Source organism: Canis aureus, chromosome 17, assembly GCF_053574225.1.
Source record: "Canis aureus isolate CA01 chromosome 17, VMU_Caureus_v.1.0, whole genome shotgun sequence".
Taxonomy (NCBI): domain Eukaryota; kingdom Metazoa; phylum Chordata; class Mammalia; order Carnivora; family Canidae; genus Canis; species Canis aureus.
Genome location: NC_135627.1, coordinates 54,129,622 through 54,147,513, shown reverse-complemented (window position 1 = coordinate 54,147,513; position 17,892 = coordinate 54,129,622). Strand labels below are relative to the sequence as shown.

Genomic DNA, 17,892 nt, shown 5'->3' with positions numbered 1-17,892 from the left:
ATTTTTGGAGACAAAATGCAGCTTAAGCATTTGAAAATCACGGATACAGATTCCCACATTCATTCTGCACTAAAATACAGGCTCTGCACCCGAGTGTTCACACTTTGAGAATCTTATGTGGCTCTACTGTCATTCCATTCTACTCGTTAGCATTCTAGCACGGAGACCTGACCACTTAAAACAGATACTCGAGAGGCTCTCTGACAATGAAAATTCCTTAGTATGGTGGAACATGTTTCAGGGAGTATAGTCTGGTTTAAAGTTATTTAGGTAAGTCCCCCAGAGACCGTTCGAGTTTAATGAGGCTAACTCTCTCTATATTTAATTCATTAAAAAAGTAATATTAATACATGAGAGAGTGGCATTTTATGGAATTTTTGTGCTTTAGGACCTGGCAGACTGTGTTGTTGTTGTTTTTAATCCTAGGTTAATTTTAAAAATCAGTTCCATTAGTGTAGATAATCCTGATTTAAGAAAATCCAGATTTACGAAATAAACTGGTCCATGAGTTCTTACTAATATAAATATGTTCTTAACGTAAAAAAATGGTAGGGGGAGGCTGATTAAATAATACTTCTAATTCATTTAGGGCTGTGCAGATCTCCAGTGATTTGACGGAGAGGCAATGAGAATGGGAAGGGCGGGGGGAAAACCCTAAGAAAACCCTAAGATGGTCAGGATCCAACCTGATTGAGCCTTGCTCAATCATTTACTCAATCATTTACTTATATACTTACTTACCCAGGAGATCTTTTACTGGGCCCTTTAGAATTTACATAGTTGTGTTTCTTTCAAGAATTGTATATCCTGGAGTTAAATAAATTAAGGCATGTCCTTTTAAAAGACCACTATACTTTTGGTAAAAGTCCTGTTATAAAACAGCATTTCCCTAACTTTTTAATCTTAAGACTTCTTAAAACTTACTGAAGTTTCCAAATAACTTCCATTCATATGGTTTATATCTATCAATATTTACTGTATTAGAAATTATGTAGAAAACTTTAATATGTTTAGGTATCTATCCACTTAAAAGCAGCAAACACATTGCCTGTTAACATAAATAACACACTTTTTGGAAAATGTATTTATCAAAACAAAAAATATTAGTGAGAAGCTTAGTGTTCTTTTACATTTTTGCAAATCTCTTTAATGTCTTGATTGGTTTAAGAGAAGACATATGGATTCTGATACCTGCTTCACTTTTCCGTTGGTTTTGATATGTTTCAGTTGAAGAATAAAAAGAATCCAGATCCACAAATATATATGTCTCTATAAAGAAGGGACTATTGAAATAGCATTTTGGGGATAATCGTGGATATTATTCTTTGATAGTGCTATCATTCTTTAATAGTGATAGAACTCAAAAACTACCATGGTTCTTTTTAAGGCTGTAGCATTTTTACCCACCATTGCTTTTGACTCATCAGTGCAAATGTCAACATGGCAAAAAAAACAAAAAGGCAAATAACGTTTTAATATTATTATGAAAATAGATTTGACCTCCAAGATCCAAAGAAAGGATCTCAGGGACACCTAGAAGTCTGAAGTCTGTACTTTGAGAATCACTGTTATGGAAGGCCATTTTTAAATGCCAAAAAAAGTCCACAGTGTATTGTTCAGTAATAAAGGGACAGAGGTATTCCATTTTTTAAATAAAATCACAGTCCATAGAAAAACTTGAAAGTGTATATCAAACTGTTAAACGCTAATAATATCTCAGGATAGAAGAATTATGTGTAATTCATTTTTTTCTTAGTTTCATAGCATCTCCTACAGAAAATATTTTATAAGGGAACAATGTTATTTATTCAGTCTTTGACATAATAGAAATCAAATGTTTTGAAAATTTAAACAAACTACAAAGCTTCGTATAGCCCCATTACCCTAAAAATACTGTTTTTAAAAATTTTAATGTGGTATAAGAACACTTACCATAGATCTGTCCTCTCGTTTTTAAACACATAATACAGCTTCTAGACTATAGACACAATATTGTACAACAGATCTCTAGACTTATTTATTTTTACTTCTTGTTCCTTTTTTATTCATTTGTATTTATATTTTAAATAGTGTTTTTCATTTTTCCACTTATTACTGTATATGACCAAGAAGCTTTCATTATAATTATGTATAAAATATTAGCATTCTAATTACTGGTACAAATTTTGGCTCATATGGAGATGAACTGGCTAATCTCAATGGTATCCAATGATATTAGTTAATGTAATTTCTTTCTAAAAGAAAGTAACGGTGATTTTTCATTAACAAGGTTTAAAGAAATATAATCATTACATTAATACTCTAATCATTTTAGATCCTAAATTATGGTAATTTGATTTTAATGATTTAGCAAGCTTCTGTTTGCTCTTTAAAGATTTAAAAATAGCCAAAGATACTTTAATTTAGGCAGTTTTATTTAATGTTATTGTTGCTATAACTATACTCTTTTGACTTTCAATCATTCTCAACCTGGTTTATTCCACATGCAACTTAGGACTAATATGGAAAGACGATTATTTTTAAATTCTGCTGTTGTATTATGTCTAAATAGGAGAGATTTCTTCTGGTTGACATTCAGCTACAACCACTTTCTAAGACATATAATTTTCATTTCTTAGCATCTCTTGGATGATGAGCTCTAGATGAGGGCACTTTAACACAGGTAGATTCTGCAGGGTCACTCCCAGGTGACTTCCTATCAGAAGTAATAAGTAAGAAATAATTGAATGGCAGTATCTTTCCTTTGTTCAGCTTTAGTTCTTTTGGAGAAATTTTACTCTTTCTGTCTATCACAAAGTAAATCCTCCAGACATCTTGTCTACTCTGATTATGTACTTTACTTCTTAACAATATCTATGTCAACCATGTTACCTCCATTGAAACAGATGATTTATGAAACCTGATAGGTATTGTTTGAAATGCTATGAACATAGGATGCTTTGTTTAGATATTTCCTGTCCGCTCCAGCATAGCTTTCACTCACATGCCGCGTGAAATATTAGATGAGTATTAAAACATACCATACACACAGGAGAGTCATCCCAGCTTTAATAACTGATTCAGAGGGGTCTTGAGTCAGAGGTATTCTTGGCATCAGACTATTCCAGGTTGGGCAGCTTAGTGTGATGGCTACATTGATTGTTTATTGTTTTAATAGTTGTATAAACAATTATTAGAATACTGACTTTTTAAATTGAGTGGGCACTGGAGATAGTCTACTTGGGATTAAACCTGGCTCCTCCACTTTGAATAGTATCATTTGGAAAAGTTAGCCACTTTCTGTCAGTATCTTTATTTGTAAAACAGAAATAACAGAATTTCTGTGAGGACTGAATGTGCTAATATATGTCAAATAAGACCAGCAGGAAATTTTTAGCATATATGAACTACTACTACTACTACTACTACAGTAGTAGTATAATTAGTAGTAGCAGTATAATTCTTAATGTGAGTTAGCACACAGTAATGTTAAGCAATGTTCCCAAATTTGTGTGTTAAGCATACTACTCTCAAATGCCATATTACAGTAACCATAGTTTGGGAGTCAAATTTTTCATATTCTAGCCTCATTAAAATCTGTTTCAAATGTGAGCCAACATGATCCTATGTAGGCTTAAAACTAAGGGAATGGAAATGGGAAGAATCAGAAAACAAGAAAGAGATACTGGTACATGTGTGATTTCCCAAATTAGAAGAATCAATGGGGCAGCTGACTATAGAATGAAAATACTGAATGCCAGAATGGTGATTTAGGAACCTCAGGCAGTCCTCCCAAAATACAAAGCAACAAGAGGGAAGGATGAAAACATGAGAGAAAAGTGGGGCATGGAAAATCAATCTAAGAGGTCAAACATTTATTGACTAAGAGTTCTAGATGGGAACAGAGAAAGTAGATACGAAAATATTCAAAGAAATTATCAAAGAAATAACAGAAGATAATTCTCTAAGTTGAAGATAGACTTGTGTTTTGAGATTAGATGGCTTGGCAGATTCCCAGCACAATGAAAGAAAAGTAACATGTAGCTAGGTGCATTTTGATGAAATTTCAGAATTCCTCAGATAAAAAAAAAATTGTTTCAAAAAAAAAAAAAAAGACAACCTAAGAAAGAACATTATGTTAGCAGGCTCATAACAATTTTAGAGTTCAATATTAAAATAACAATGAAGAAATTTTTATCCAAGAGAATGATAATTAATATTCAGTATTGGTGAATATGGGAAATAGGTATTCTCGTGTATGTACTTTAGGTGAAATTATATTAATTTCATGCAGTCATTTTGGAGGATAGTTTGACAGCATATATTGTTATTTAAAATACACATTCCATAGGTGCCTTGGTGTCTCAGTGGGTTAAGTATCTACCTTCAACTCAGGTCCTGATCCCAGGGTCCTGGGATCAAGCCCCCGCATTGGGCTCCCCACCCAGTCAGGAGTCTGCTTCTCCCTCTTTCTCTGCCCCTCGCTTAAATAAATAAATAAAATCTTTAAAAAAATACACATTCCATTTGATCCAACTGTTCTAGGTATAGGTATCTGTAGTAAGACAATAGTCCTATTATAGTATAGAAAGGTTGTGTACTAGGGTGTATATTGTGTAAAGGGTAGGCCTGGGCAGAGAACACCATCTCATCATTATGTCATCATCTCTTGTACCATGTGCATGACTTGAATAATTATGTTAAATGCCCCAGAATTCAAAAGAAGAGTGACTCCTGAAGTCATCAATCAAAAGAAGATTAAGCCCAATCTATTTCTGTAGGAAACAAACTCATGTGATCAGTAGAGAAAGAGCTGAGTTGAATCTTCCTTTTCCAAATTCAGGTAAATCAAGACATTGTGTTTTGAGCTGAAATCAAGCTTAGAAAGTTTCAACCCCAAAGGAAACCCTTTTGGAAAATTATAACAGAGTGAAAATTGGATTATAATGGTAGTCTATCTACTCTATAATTTTATGGTTTTCCAAACAGTGTATCATCTCACTTTGCATTGTGTTTACTTAATTAGATGTTTGAAATATGGAAAACAATATTTAGAAGAAAGCGGAAACATAGACTTAATGAGACGCAGACAGTATAAACAGAAAAGATAAATTCAGGTGTCTTTATATTTTAATCATACAAATAATAATTCTGGTGTGGAAAGCTAGCTAGCTCTCTTATTGCTTTCTATCACTCATACTCTTTATCACATACGTAGTATCAGTTTTTTCTTCTTGCAAGATGCATCAGGCTGCATTCAATAACAGAAGATGAAACAAAAAATATATTATTCTTATATTTCTCCTCAGCTGGGCTGAAATTAGCCATGTAATAAACTCTTCTTGTATAAATGGGTTTAGAGATGTGAGTCCCAAAATCAATATAAAAAAAAATACAGAGTAAGTACTCCTTTCCTTAAGTAGCATATGGTAGAATTTTTAAAGGAGACAAAGCCCATAACCGGGGCCTTATGGGGAGAAACATGGAATTGAATGTAGAATAGTTTAGTGGACATGAAGTGGTAAGAATTGCCTGTGGTATTATGACATCATGGCTGTGAAGCACACAACATGAAACCTGGTACATAATACCCAACAAATCCTGGCTAATGGACTTAAATACTTAATTTATTTCACAGACTGCTATTGAGTGTCTATAGGTATCTGGCACTATGTGAGGCACTTGTGTGGGGGTCTTTGCGAGGGGAAAGGAACCAAGGTTGAGGGAGGCTATCTTGCTGTACCATTTACTGAGGGCAATAACTATCAAGTGAAGAAGAAGGTAAAGTAAGGTGAACTCTAACTGGATAATTTTCCATGTTAGGACTTTGAGCTGGTAACCCTGAACTATGGTACCTTTTAATTTAGTGTAGGTAGGGAGGTGGAAAGAAATTGTATATTAATATAGACTTATTTTAGACTACAAAAGAACTTTAAATCCAAAATGTTCTGCTAACCAAACTGCTTTTCTTCTTCTTGACCTTCTATTTCGAAGAACATTAAAATCTTATGTTTTTTTTTTCAATATTGTAGAAAACTATGCCTTTCTATTATTACAGAGCATGAAAAGCTCATTTGAAAACTTTTGTGTTTTTTTTTATTATTTTGCATCCTGGTTTTTTAAAGACAGAATAAAGAATGAAAATAATGGGTAAGAAACAAAGGCTTTCAAGTGCAAGATGTGGAGGTTTTAATTAAAGGATGATGAAAAAGTGACTAGTCCTCCAAATCTTTAATAAAGCTAGTTAATTCTTCACTAATGCTATAGAAATTATGCTCTAGTGAGCTGGGAACATTTTATTCATAATCAGACAACATTATGTGCTTTTAATTAACAGTTGTACTTCCATTTGTTGGCCATTATTGAAAGAAAAGTGATACCAAATAGTATCTTATATTGTTTCATAATCATCTTCAAAAGTCTGCATAGAGAATTGTTTGCTAAGAATTGCATGGGTCACCATTTCCTTTCTCTAGAAGGAGAGAACCACCCAAAATAAATTATGGATAGGTTAAGAGGACACCAAACAATTCAAGAAATTAAAAATATATATTATTTAGCAAGCCACTGAATGAGACAAAATATTTGTAAATCATACATCTGATAAGGGATTAATATCCACAATATACAAAGAACTCCTACAACTCCGACAACAACAAAAACCAAACAACCCAACTCCAAAAATGGGCAAAGGACTTTTCTCCAAAAAGATATACAGGGGATCCTGGATGGCACAGTTGATTAGGCATCTGACTCTTGGTTTCAGCTCAGGTCATGATCTCAGGGATGTGGGACTGAGCCCCCATGTTGTGCTCTGCCCTCAGCATGGAGTCTACCTGGGATTCTCCCTCTGCCTCTCCTTCTCTTCCCACTGCACTTACTCTCTTTCTATCAAATAAATAAATAAATCTTTAAAAAAAGATCCACAAATGGCCAACGGGTATATAAAAGATGTTTAGTATCACTATTCATGAGAGAAAAGCAAATAAAAATCAAAACCAAATGAGCTACCTCCTCACACCCCTTATGATGGCTACTATCCAAAAAACAAAATGGCAAGTATTGGTGAGGATGGGGAGAAATTGGAACACTTGTTCACTGCTGGTAGGAATATAAAATGATGCAGCTGCTATGGAAAACAGCATGGCAGATGCTCAAAAAAAGTAAAAATAGAATTACCATATGATCCAGCAATTCTACTTCTGGGTATGGATCCAAAAGAATTAAAAGCAGGGTCTCAAAGAGATATTTGTACACTCATGTTCACAGCAGCATTATTCACAATAGCCAAAAGGTGGAAGAAACCCAGTTGTCTATTGATGGGTGAATGGGTAAACAAAACATGGTCTATATATACAACGCAATATTATTCAGCTTTAAGAAGGAAGGAAGTTCTGACACATGCTACAAGGTAGATGAACCTTGAGGACATTTTGCTAAGTGAAACATGCCAGGCACAAAAAAAACAAATACTGCATGATTCCACTTATATGAGGTACCTCGTAGACAGCTTCATAGAAACACAAGGTAGAATGATGGTTTCCAGGGGCTAAAGGTGGGAGAAGTGAGGAGTTGTTCTTTAATAGCTACAAAGTTTCAGTTTTACAAACTGAGAAGAGATTTGGAGATGGAAGATGGTGATGGTTGTACAACAGTGTGAATGTATTTAACACCACTGAACTGCACACTTAGAAAAGGTTAAGATGGTAGATTTTATATGTGCTTTACCACAATTAAAAATTTTTAGATGTATGTATATTGACATGAAGCGTGACAAGGTAGTTGATGAAATGAGGGCTTTAAGGACACAAATTTTTTCCTTCCTTCCTTTCTAATATTTATCAGACACATTCTAAGTGCCCTGTATTATTATTGACACTGGGATACTGGGTTAAAAATAAAGTTACAGTTCAGAACTCATATTGCTGAATAACTGAGGAGAGCGGAACCAGATAATAAGCATATCAACTAACACATATATAATTGAATTTCAGGTGGTAATGCTATGAAAAAAATAATGAATCAGAGCAAAGACAGAGAAATTTTAAATAGGGTGGTTAGCTAAGACCTGTCTGAAGAGATGACCTTTAAACAGAAACCTGAATGAGAAGAATGATACATCCATGCAGATACCTGGCGGGAGAGTATTCCAGGTAGAGGAACCAGCATGTACGAAGGCTGTGAAACTGGAATGTGCTTGATGTGCTTGAGCACAGCAAGGAATCCAGGAAGCTGGAGCAAAGTGAGCTGAGCAAAGGGCGGGGGGTGGGGGGGTGGCCATATTTCATGGTTATGACAGGACTCAGGCTGGACGGGAGGGAAGCAAATGTGTCTTGAATGAATCCAAAGACTTGGCATCAAAACCTCACTTGGGTTAATGTAGACTCTTCTGTCCAGCACGACGGGGACCCAGAGTGAAACACCTGTTGAAGGTGGGGAGCAAGAGGTTGGAGCCTGATTATTCAATAAGAGCGCTAGGCAAATGCACTTCCCAATAAAAGCTGCTAGGGAATGTGGGTGATTGGCAGGTGATGAGTTGTTTTTTTTTTTTAAGATTTTATTTATTTATTCATGAAAGACAGAGAGAGAGAGAGAGAGAGAGAGGCAGAGACATAGGCAGGGGGAGAAGCAGGCTCCCGATGGGGAGTCTGATGCGGGACTCGATCCTGGAACCCCGGGAACAGGACCTGAGTCAAAGGCAAATGCTCAACTGCTGAGCAGGTGACGAGTTTTTAATGTATTTCCATGAAGGCTGTGGGGGTTAAGAACTTAAACCTGATCACAGATTTGTCATTATCAACACAATGAGTTAGAAAGAAGGCTTCTGGTTGACCTACGGAGTCTGAAGCCTGGGTCAATGTGAGGAAGGCAGCTGAGTGTCTCACATAGTTTCTAGAGATTGGTACTGTGGCTGTCACCATGGGGGATGGAAAGGAAGAGACAGATTCCTTAGGTACTATGAAGAAAGAAAGGAGGTACAATATTTGGTTAGAACCTCTGTGTTATGAATCGTAATGGGTTAAAAAAAAAAGTTGGGGTAGTATCTTTTGATTGACTATGTTTGTGGATCTGCCATGCCGCTTTGTTGCACACCTGCATCCCTTGTCAGGTGAATCTGGTGATTAAGTGGCTACATGTTCTGTGCTGATGATGGTCAAACCAACGGCATCGCTCGATGACTGGTGTTCCATGGTTAGGTTTACCTTCTCTGAAGGCAGAATGATACCTCAAAGGTCAGGTGGTTCTGTTATTGTCCAGCATGGGGGACCTCAGAGGCTTTCTGGAGGGTGGAGGGTATCTGAGAAGGGGGTGCTGAAGGGACAGGGGTTCCTGGTCACTTTTACTAGAGTAGCTCTCCGTTCCTCCAAAGATACCGCTGCCTTGAACGATATTGCTTGACAATAGCTTAGCTGCTAAGAAGGGGGTTAAAAAGTCCCCAGTCTGTTCACAATCCTTTGTCGGATGAGAGCACAGAATGTGAAAATAAGTGATTTGCCTTCTTCAAATATTCTCTCTATTCTCATCCTTTCCGGCTCTCGTTCCCCTTTTCTTATTCTCCTCTTTTCCACTGCTGCTGCAGATTCTCGAAGGAATTCTATCCTTGTAATCTTACCACCAGCCTCCATGGAGATGAGAGCAGATTTTGTCAACCATCATTTGAAAAGTAAGAACCCAGCGTCCCTGAGAACTCGACCTCATCCCTGAGAACCGCATCCAGGATAGGGTCAAGGGACTTGGGCTTTCTAACGTACCTCGCGTGATTCCGATGCAGGGAGTCCTGAGGCCACATTTTGAGAATAACCAAGCTCAATTTTTGTGTGTGTGAAGGAATAACCCTAGCAGTGGGTGGGTCAGGAATTGCTGAACTTTGTGGATAAAAGATAGACAGAGATCAAAATGACTCACCTAAGAATGCCCCGTTAACTGTGATGTGTTCGAGACCCAAATTCTACATTCTTTCTGTAAAACCACTGCTTCCCAAATTTAGGTCCACAAAAAAGTGACTTTCCATATTGGCTTTTTCTTCTGTGATCCTTAGTGGAATGGGAAAAATGTGGGATGGCTCTATGTTTTATCAAAAATTTCCATTTATTGAGATGCTGTCCTTCCAAAAGTCCTTATTCTTAAAATACCTCCTCTTTAAAATTTTCTTAATGTTTAAATAAAACATCCCTTCTTTTATGACATGATGGTAGTCATATGTAGTTTTTTTTATAGCACAAAATCCCCGAATCTGGATACCTCTGCACAATAAAGCCCAATGTGTCTACCGGAACAGAAAGCATGAGGCAAACAGTGGAACTGTGCTCTCCAAGCCCCCCGTGCCCTGTCCAGGATGCCTAGCAGGCTCTGCAGAGTACTAATTGAAAACAACTAATGTGGCAAAATGTGTTCCAGACACAGTGTTGTGAGACCTACATTCTAATCTTACCTCCATCACTAATTAGCTATGTGACTCTAGCAAATCACTTCATTTTTCTGGCCCTGTATCATCATCAAGGATTCTGTGTGCTTAAGGATGAATTTCTATTTTGAAATAAAGGAATTATTAAAAAGGATTAGGGGTTATTTTCCTTCGTTATGAGTAATTCATCAGCTCTACCATGTTTGTATGAAACCACTAATACAATTTTTTATTAAGCCTAGTATACAGAAAACTCATTAAGCCAACACTGGCTTACCCAGAGAGATATTTAATTCAAAGCAATTGCTATTCCCTAGTAATCTAGATCTCTGTGGTTTAGTAGTGAAAATATTGAATTATCTGGATGTAGTTAATGCAAGACTCATTTTTTTTCAATTTCCCTATTTTTAGAGTTTTTCCTCGTACGTCAGGAACTGGATGTGGCTGAGAGGTGTATGTGTATGTCAATAAGCATCTATCTCTGTCTTACCAGAAGGTGAACCTATTTTGGGGCACCTGAGTGACTCAGTGGTTGAGCATCTGCCTTTGGGTCAGGTCGTGATCCCAGGTTCTGGGATGGAGTCCTGCATCGGGCTCCCCACAGGGAGCCTATCTCTGCCTCTATCTGTGTGTCTGCCTCTTATAAATAAATAAATAAAATCTGTTTTTTTTTAAAAAAAAAAAAAAGAAGGTGGACCTATTTTGACATCCACAATTGTGCTCAAATCCTCTGGTCCACAAATCTTCAGATACTTAGGATTTGATACTATTCATGATTCTATACAAATCAGTCTTTTATGCTCTCATGAATACTTCAATCTCATATTAGCTTTAAAACTCAACTTTTCATTTGGGGCAGCTTTCCTGCCTTCGCAACATTTATGTTTTTCTCACATTCAATAAGCAGTGAGCCTACGCTATCTGCCAAATGGTGGGCAAGGCCTTGAGGACACCATCCCAGACTCCGGGAGCTCCTCACCTGATCCAGGAGTTAGGGTTACAAATGAATCATTACAATGCAGTATAAATGTGGCAGTGAAAAGTTTGTATCTTTAGTCTTTATACTCAAACTTCTATTCATGTTTGCTCCAAGCAGGGTTTTTTTTTTTTTTTAAAGATTTTATTTATGAGAAAAAGAGAGCGAGCACATGAGAGTGTGTGTGTGTGGGGAGCATCGGGAGAGGGAGAAGCAAACACCCTGCTGAGTAGGAAGCCCCACTTGGGGGCTCGATCCCAGGACTCTGGGACGATGACCTGAGCCAAAGGTGGATGCTTAAAACCAAATGAGCCATCCAGGCGCCCCCAAGCAGTGGTTTTTTAGGGCAAAGCATCTTCTGGTGCAGGAAGCCCTGCTCCCTGTCCTTCCTTTTCAGGAGAGTGGGCACATAAGAGAGCTTTGTGGGCCTTGAGGACAAAGCACTATTTTGGAACCAAAGCACTTAACTTGTATGCAAGCGGGGAGGACTTAGGGAACCTTTACAGCCCTTTGTATGTGTTTGAGGGTAGTCACAGGTCTCCTGGGGAAGAGAAGTTGGGCAAAATTCCTGGTGGGAGCAGGAGCACTGGCCCCAAATCAGTTATAAAGCTAAGTGAGATGAGCCTCTGGTGGCAGCATTTGGACAATCCTGATTGTTTTTCTCTACAAAACCTGTACAGTTCCACATGGCATGCATCATCTCATTGGGTTGTACCCAGGTGTGTCTTCTAAGACTGGAAATCTCATTGTCCTAAAATCGATGCTAAATGTTTTATTATTCAATTGGTCATGTCACTAAAACACTAGTTTATCGATTGGTGTCTTTCATAATGTACCTATAAAATATGGAATTTAATTGTTCTCTTACAGAAAAAAAGCCTGTTTCCAGGCAGTTTACCTGTACCAGTCAGTGTACTTCCTATAAAAGGTCTAGGCAAAACTCAAATTATGTTTACTTTTCCACATTGCTCCAAAGAGTGGGCCAGGGCATGCTCTTCTGGGGTTTGTTTGGAAGATAGTGAATTGTTTTCATGTGTCCCTATGTTAAGGAAATCTTCTCTGGCAAAGCGTACATATATTACAAAATTCCTAGAAGTTTATACACAAGAGTTTCCTTCCCTCCTTCCCATTCTAATCAGTGAGCTACTATTCCTATAGTTGGGGGTCAGTGAGGAGCCACAGAGTGAATGAGTAAGCTCTTCTGTAGGAGACCCACCTTTTCTCCACATCTGCCAGCCTGGGTGATTGCAGAGAGCCAAATCATCTGAGCAATCATGTTTTTCTACAGCGAGATATTTGACATCAAATTCTGTTTTTAAAAATAGCATCTGATAGGTATAATTATCGCCTTATTGCTAATCCCTGTACACACTGCCTTCCTCCCCATTTCCTTTCCTACATCATCCACTAAGCGTGTCAAAGTGCTTGGCTCCTGTTCTCTTGTAAGCCAAGGACCTGAGAGGTTTGGGACCCAAGGTGAGGTGGTGCCCTAACTCCACTGCATATTAGCTCTGTGACCTTGGACAATATTACTCTTCTAGCCTCACTTCCTTCATCTGTTAAAATGAAGATAGTCAAATCTATTACAGGGTTGTAGAAATTAAATAAGGTAACCAGTATGTTGCTCTCCCCTCCCTTTCTCTCACCTAGTATGATTATAAATGAGAGAAAGGAAATGGCTGCGCTCTTTCTAAGGTGTAGTGAGTAGGTGCAGCCCTTATATTTCAATTCCTTGAATTAATATGACATTTTTTTAAAATAGGAAAGATCTTCTGTTTGATTTAGAAATGATGTGAAAACCTTATACAGATAATGAGGGGGAAAAATGTAAGTTTCTGTGTTGGAGAAAGTCACTTAATTTTGATTAAAGTCTGGATACTATGCTAATATATTATAATGTGTCTATGCAAAAAATTGTGGTAGTTTAGAATTCTTACACTAGATCTTTAAAACTGAGTCTCTAAAGAATGAGTATATGCAGTTACACATGGTCAGAGATTATCTTTGGGAAAACATGAAGCTCCGCCACGTTATACAGCTGTGGCCTTCACCTTTAAATGTGGCCCATTGTCATTTTTCATCTTCTAAGGTGTTTGCTAAAACAGTTGGCCATTTGGGGCTCATCTGTGGTGATTCTCGCCACTCTTCTTTCACCAGGTCAGTTTTTTCTTTCTTTTTTTTTTTTATCCACAAAAATGCCACACAGGAAAGTTTTCAGCAGCTTAAAATATTTATTACCTGTCTTAGTTTAAGTAAATTCTTGTTTTGTTCTGTTTGTTTCATTTTGTTTTTTTATCCCAATGTCTAAAGGGGAAATGAAAGAATTGCCTTTAAACAGTGACAGTTGGTGCCCAGGGTGAACCTGCTGCCATGATTCCGTGGATCCTGACACAGAGCCTGCCCCTGGCCTCTTCCTGACCACAGAACATCCTGCTTGCTATCACTTCCTTAACCTACAAAGCCCTGTGAAAAGAAAGATGATGTCATATCATTTTTAGATCCCACCAGCTAGTTTCTTGCGTAGTTTCTTGCACATAGGAGATTAAGTCAGTATTTGCTAGTAATTATTTTAGTCTGTGCAGGCTGCTATCTGTCTCACAAATACCATACATAACACTGGCTGGCTGATAAAGAACGGAAATGTATTTCTCACAGTTCTGGAGGCTGGGCAGCCCAATATCAAGGGACTCGCAGATTCTGTGTCTAGCAAGGGCCCATTTTCTGTTGTCTTTTCATTGTAAACTCATGTGGCAAAGGGGCAATGGATCTTTCTTTTATAAGCACATTAATCTCATTCATGAGGGCTTTGCCTTTCATGACCTGGTCACCTTGCAGACCACCTCTTAATACCATCACATTGGGCAGTAGGTTCAAACTTACAAATTTTGGAGGGGCACGAACATTCAGACCATGGCAGTGATAGTGGAGAACTTTACAGAATTTAAATAAAATATAGTTATGAAATTCTTTAAAATAAACTGTCTTTTACTTTAAGTAATTCACTACTAAGATAATGTGTTGATGATCATTATACTTAAGGGAATATAAAGAATAGCCAGACACAATTCCAGTGAAGAACCTTTCAGCAAAGGTTGCTGGGGAAGTAGCTCTAGGACTTGCTTCTGACCTACTATGGGGGAATTAGTAAAAGGATGGGTGTTGTGCAAGGTCATTGTGATGAAATCAGATTGCCAAGCCAGGGGAGCAGTCTGTCAGTAGGCGCTGTCATGTTTCTAAACTGGAGTTCACTTATTTGTTGAAATATTTGATGAACTTTTAAAAAAACATTTACTATGGGCTAAATGCTCTGCAAGGTTCTGAGAACACTAAGATGAATGAGGTCCCTGCTCATTCAGGAAACTCATAACCCCGTGGGGAGACAGACACATTAGTAGATGTTCAAAAAGGCAGTGTAAATGTTCAGGGATGGTGATATTGTGCATATCATTGGAGGCCTAGGAGGAACACTGAACCCACTGGAAGTTTGGACCCATTCCTCTTGTCTAAGTCAAGGGCATAGAGAGAAACGGTGACTTGTACAGAAGACGAGGGCATTGGGTACGCGTCTGGGACTGCCAAGTGGGTGGGATATGGCACACACTAGATGATATGGGATGAAGGATTCCTTGGACTTCCTTGTGCTTGGTTCTGCTTCTTCTTGCTGACTACCTTCTCTCCCTAAAGCCTGCTCCAAGGATCTGCTTTGTGATCTGGGGTCTCCTGGTCTTTGCTATCCCAGGCCCAGTTTGTCTGACTGCCAGCCAAGTGTCTAGTGTAGACTTTCTGCCAAGTGTGATGGGGAAACTGAGATGAATTTATGACAGTCTCAGAGCTAGTTAGAGGTAGATCCTGGAGAGTGTGTGGAAAGGCATTTCAGGTGCTGGGAATAGCTGGAGCTGAGGCAAGGACAGGGGCAGGAAATAGGAAAAAATGGTCAAAATGGTGGCTACTTAGGCTGTAGAGATAGGTTGAAGTTTTGTTCTTAGGCCAGAGAATCTATTCATTTTCAGTAGGCACATAAGATTTTTTAAATTGTCATATGATTAATGCAGTATTTTAGGCTAATGGGTCAGAGGCAGATATGTAGGGTAGATGGTTAGATTGGGAGAAACACATGTTAAGTCATGTTATTTAATTTCATTTATTCTGTTGCACTTGTCTTGGTATGAATTAATATACATCTCAGTTGCTCTGACAATACGTTTTAGGGAAATTTTAGCACCAACATTCCTAACTAAAAGGAATCACATGGTTATCTGCATACATGGAACTAATACCCAGGCTTTTTGTGTTCTCCACCCAAGTTCTCTTTAGGATCCCAGTCATTTTTATTCAGTGGAAAGGAAATAAGATTTAGAAAGGAGTCTTGACTTCAGGAAGGGAGAGTTTTGTCATGTACTGCCTAGAATCACTAATGTCAATCTTAAATTTAATAAAAAGGATGTTAAAATGAATGGAGATTTCACTTGATTATGGTTTCTGTAATTTACTTTTAAATTCTTCAGTGTAGACACTGTAGGGTATGTGTATTGCATGTGAATTAATCTGCATCTCAAAGATGGCAAACTAATATCTGGAACAAGTAATTGAGAATATTTAGTTCAGGGTGTTAGCTAGTATTTGAAAGATTCATGAGATAGTTACAATAAATGCTTCAGTGATCTTTGTTTCTGATCAACAGGGGAGATTTAGGATTATTATTCCCGACAATGGTGGAAATGAATAGAGTTCAAGATTTGTGGATTCTGTACCCTTGCATAAGCAAGATGTTAGGATCTAGTTAAGTAAGTGTTGGGGAACCCTTTTGAAGATGACCATAGGTTTATAGTTCTGGGCTGTCCTGTATGCAAGAGTCCTAAGCTAACAAAAAAGATAGCAGAATGTTGGATTAGAACATCATATCTGCCTGCACTGAACTTTTCATCCAAAATGCTGCTGGAAGGCTGAAAAGAGCAGAGAGGAACTTCTCATGGAGCTGTTTGCATAACTGTTTTCACGCCTGCTCACCAATATGTGCAGAATGTGTGTTGGGGTGTGTGGCACAACTGGGCACCAAGCTTGTGGGAGAGGAGTCTCACCTACCAGAAGGAACTTCATGTGGAGGAACCATCAGATTGGCGTAGATCAGTTCTCACAGTGCATTCCTGAGAACAAACTGAGTGAAGGGATAGGCATTTAAAGAAAAGCAAAACTTACTCATAGGATTGATGAGTTCTCCTTGGTGAGGAATGCATTGTTTCCATTGGTTTTGTTTGGGGCTCCTCTCTCTGATCACGCAGGAGGCTTTTGCCTTGTCCCACAGGATCAGTTTTGAAGGGAAATAATGCTGTATTCATTGACCAGGAGGCACTCATTCCTGAACTTTTGGTCAGAAACACTGACTGGACTTGATTTCATAAGTTATGAGTCTCACAGAACTGCATATTTCATATGAAGCTTGTAGGGCATTTTCCTTAAATCACCAGGCCAAAAGAAACCTATTTTTTTTTACCAGGACATACAATTGCGAGATGCAGCGTAGTCTGTTTTATCTGAAGCACATTGTTTATTTTTGTGGTGTAATCTGAGCACTCCGTCACTGAATTAGCATAATGGGTTTAGCCTGCTTTCCTCTTAGGGTATTGTTTAGAAGGAAAAATTAATATGGTCTGTTTCTGCTAATCACAAATTTCGTTTTGTATTTTTTTGATATACTTTGATGTGAGGGAAAAAGTCTAAATCTCTTTTAAAGGAAGAAAAATGTCAGGGAGTCTGTTTAGCATGTACATAATCTCAAAAATGTAAGCTGCACAAGATGGGGAAGCTAATATTCTATGTTTGGGGCTGCTTTGCTTGTTTGAGGAATTTATTTATGACTGTGGCTTTCTGAGCATGTAAGAAATTCTTACCCTAAGACCGTAGAACATTTTGCAACTATCCTGTTTGATTTACTGGGCCACTTAGAGAGACAAGTTAGATAACACACCAGCTTGACTTTTCTAGAAGCAGGAACTGAAGGACCAAAGTATTGCATTTGCATTGTTCCTTATGTTCTTCTTGTGTGAAAGAATTTTGTTTTCCCCAGATGGCTTCAATGGTCATTGCAGAGCAGGGAAACTTGATCCTTCTTCAGTAGTCAGGAGAGCAGAGCTCTCAAAATTTCTTGCTTCTGCCAGCTGGAGAGGAAAGGACTGAATTCACAAGCCAAGCTTCACTTCCCCCATCTGCTTACACATTTACAGCACCAGAGCCAACATGCTTTTAATGTGTACACCTCCCTTTATGCAACAGGAGTGTCCCTGAAAACCTGTGTCTAATTCACATTTTCATAGATCAATAGAAGATTTCCCACTGACTTAAATTATAATTTCAGAGACATTTTATCTGAAATTTGGATTGCTTTCCAGTTGGCAATGGCTTTAACTTTCTGCCCTCCAGGCTTTCTGTCCAGAAATTAATGATATGTAAATGAACACAGGGGTTTGGAAACCTTTGGTAAATTTTATTATAAAGCGAATAACCATTCCTTGCTTTGTATACAACCATTCGTTTA

General features: G+C 37.9%; 1 protein-coding gene across 8 annotated transcripts in view; it reads left to right on the top strand.

The window, feature by feature from the left end:
- The window catches only part of ENOX1 (ecto-NOX disulfide-thiol exchanger 1), a 550,271-nt gene that overhangs the window by 235,549 nt on the left and 296,830 nt on the right, over positions 1-17,892 (top strand). The window contains exon 1 of one of the 8 annotated variants that reach the window (XM_077855562.1): positions 151-270. The exons of the other annotated variants lie outside the window; for them this stretch is intronic. The gene's annotated coding sequence lies outside the window, so the exon portion shown is untranslated. Of the gene's footprint in view, positions 1-150; positions 271-17,892 lie in introns of those variants that run through there. 8 annotated transcript variants of the gene reach the window in all.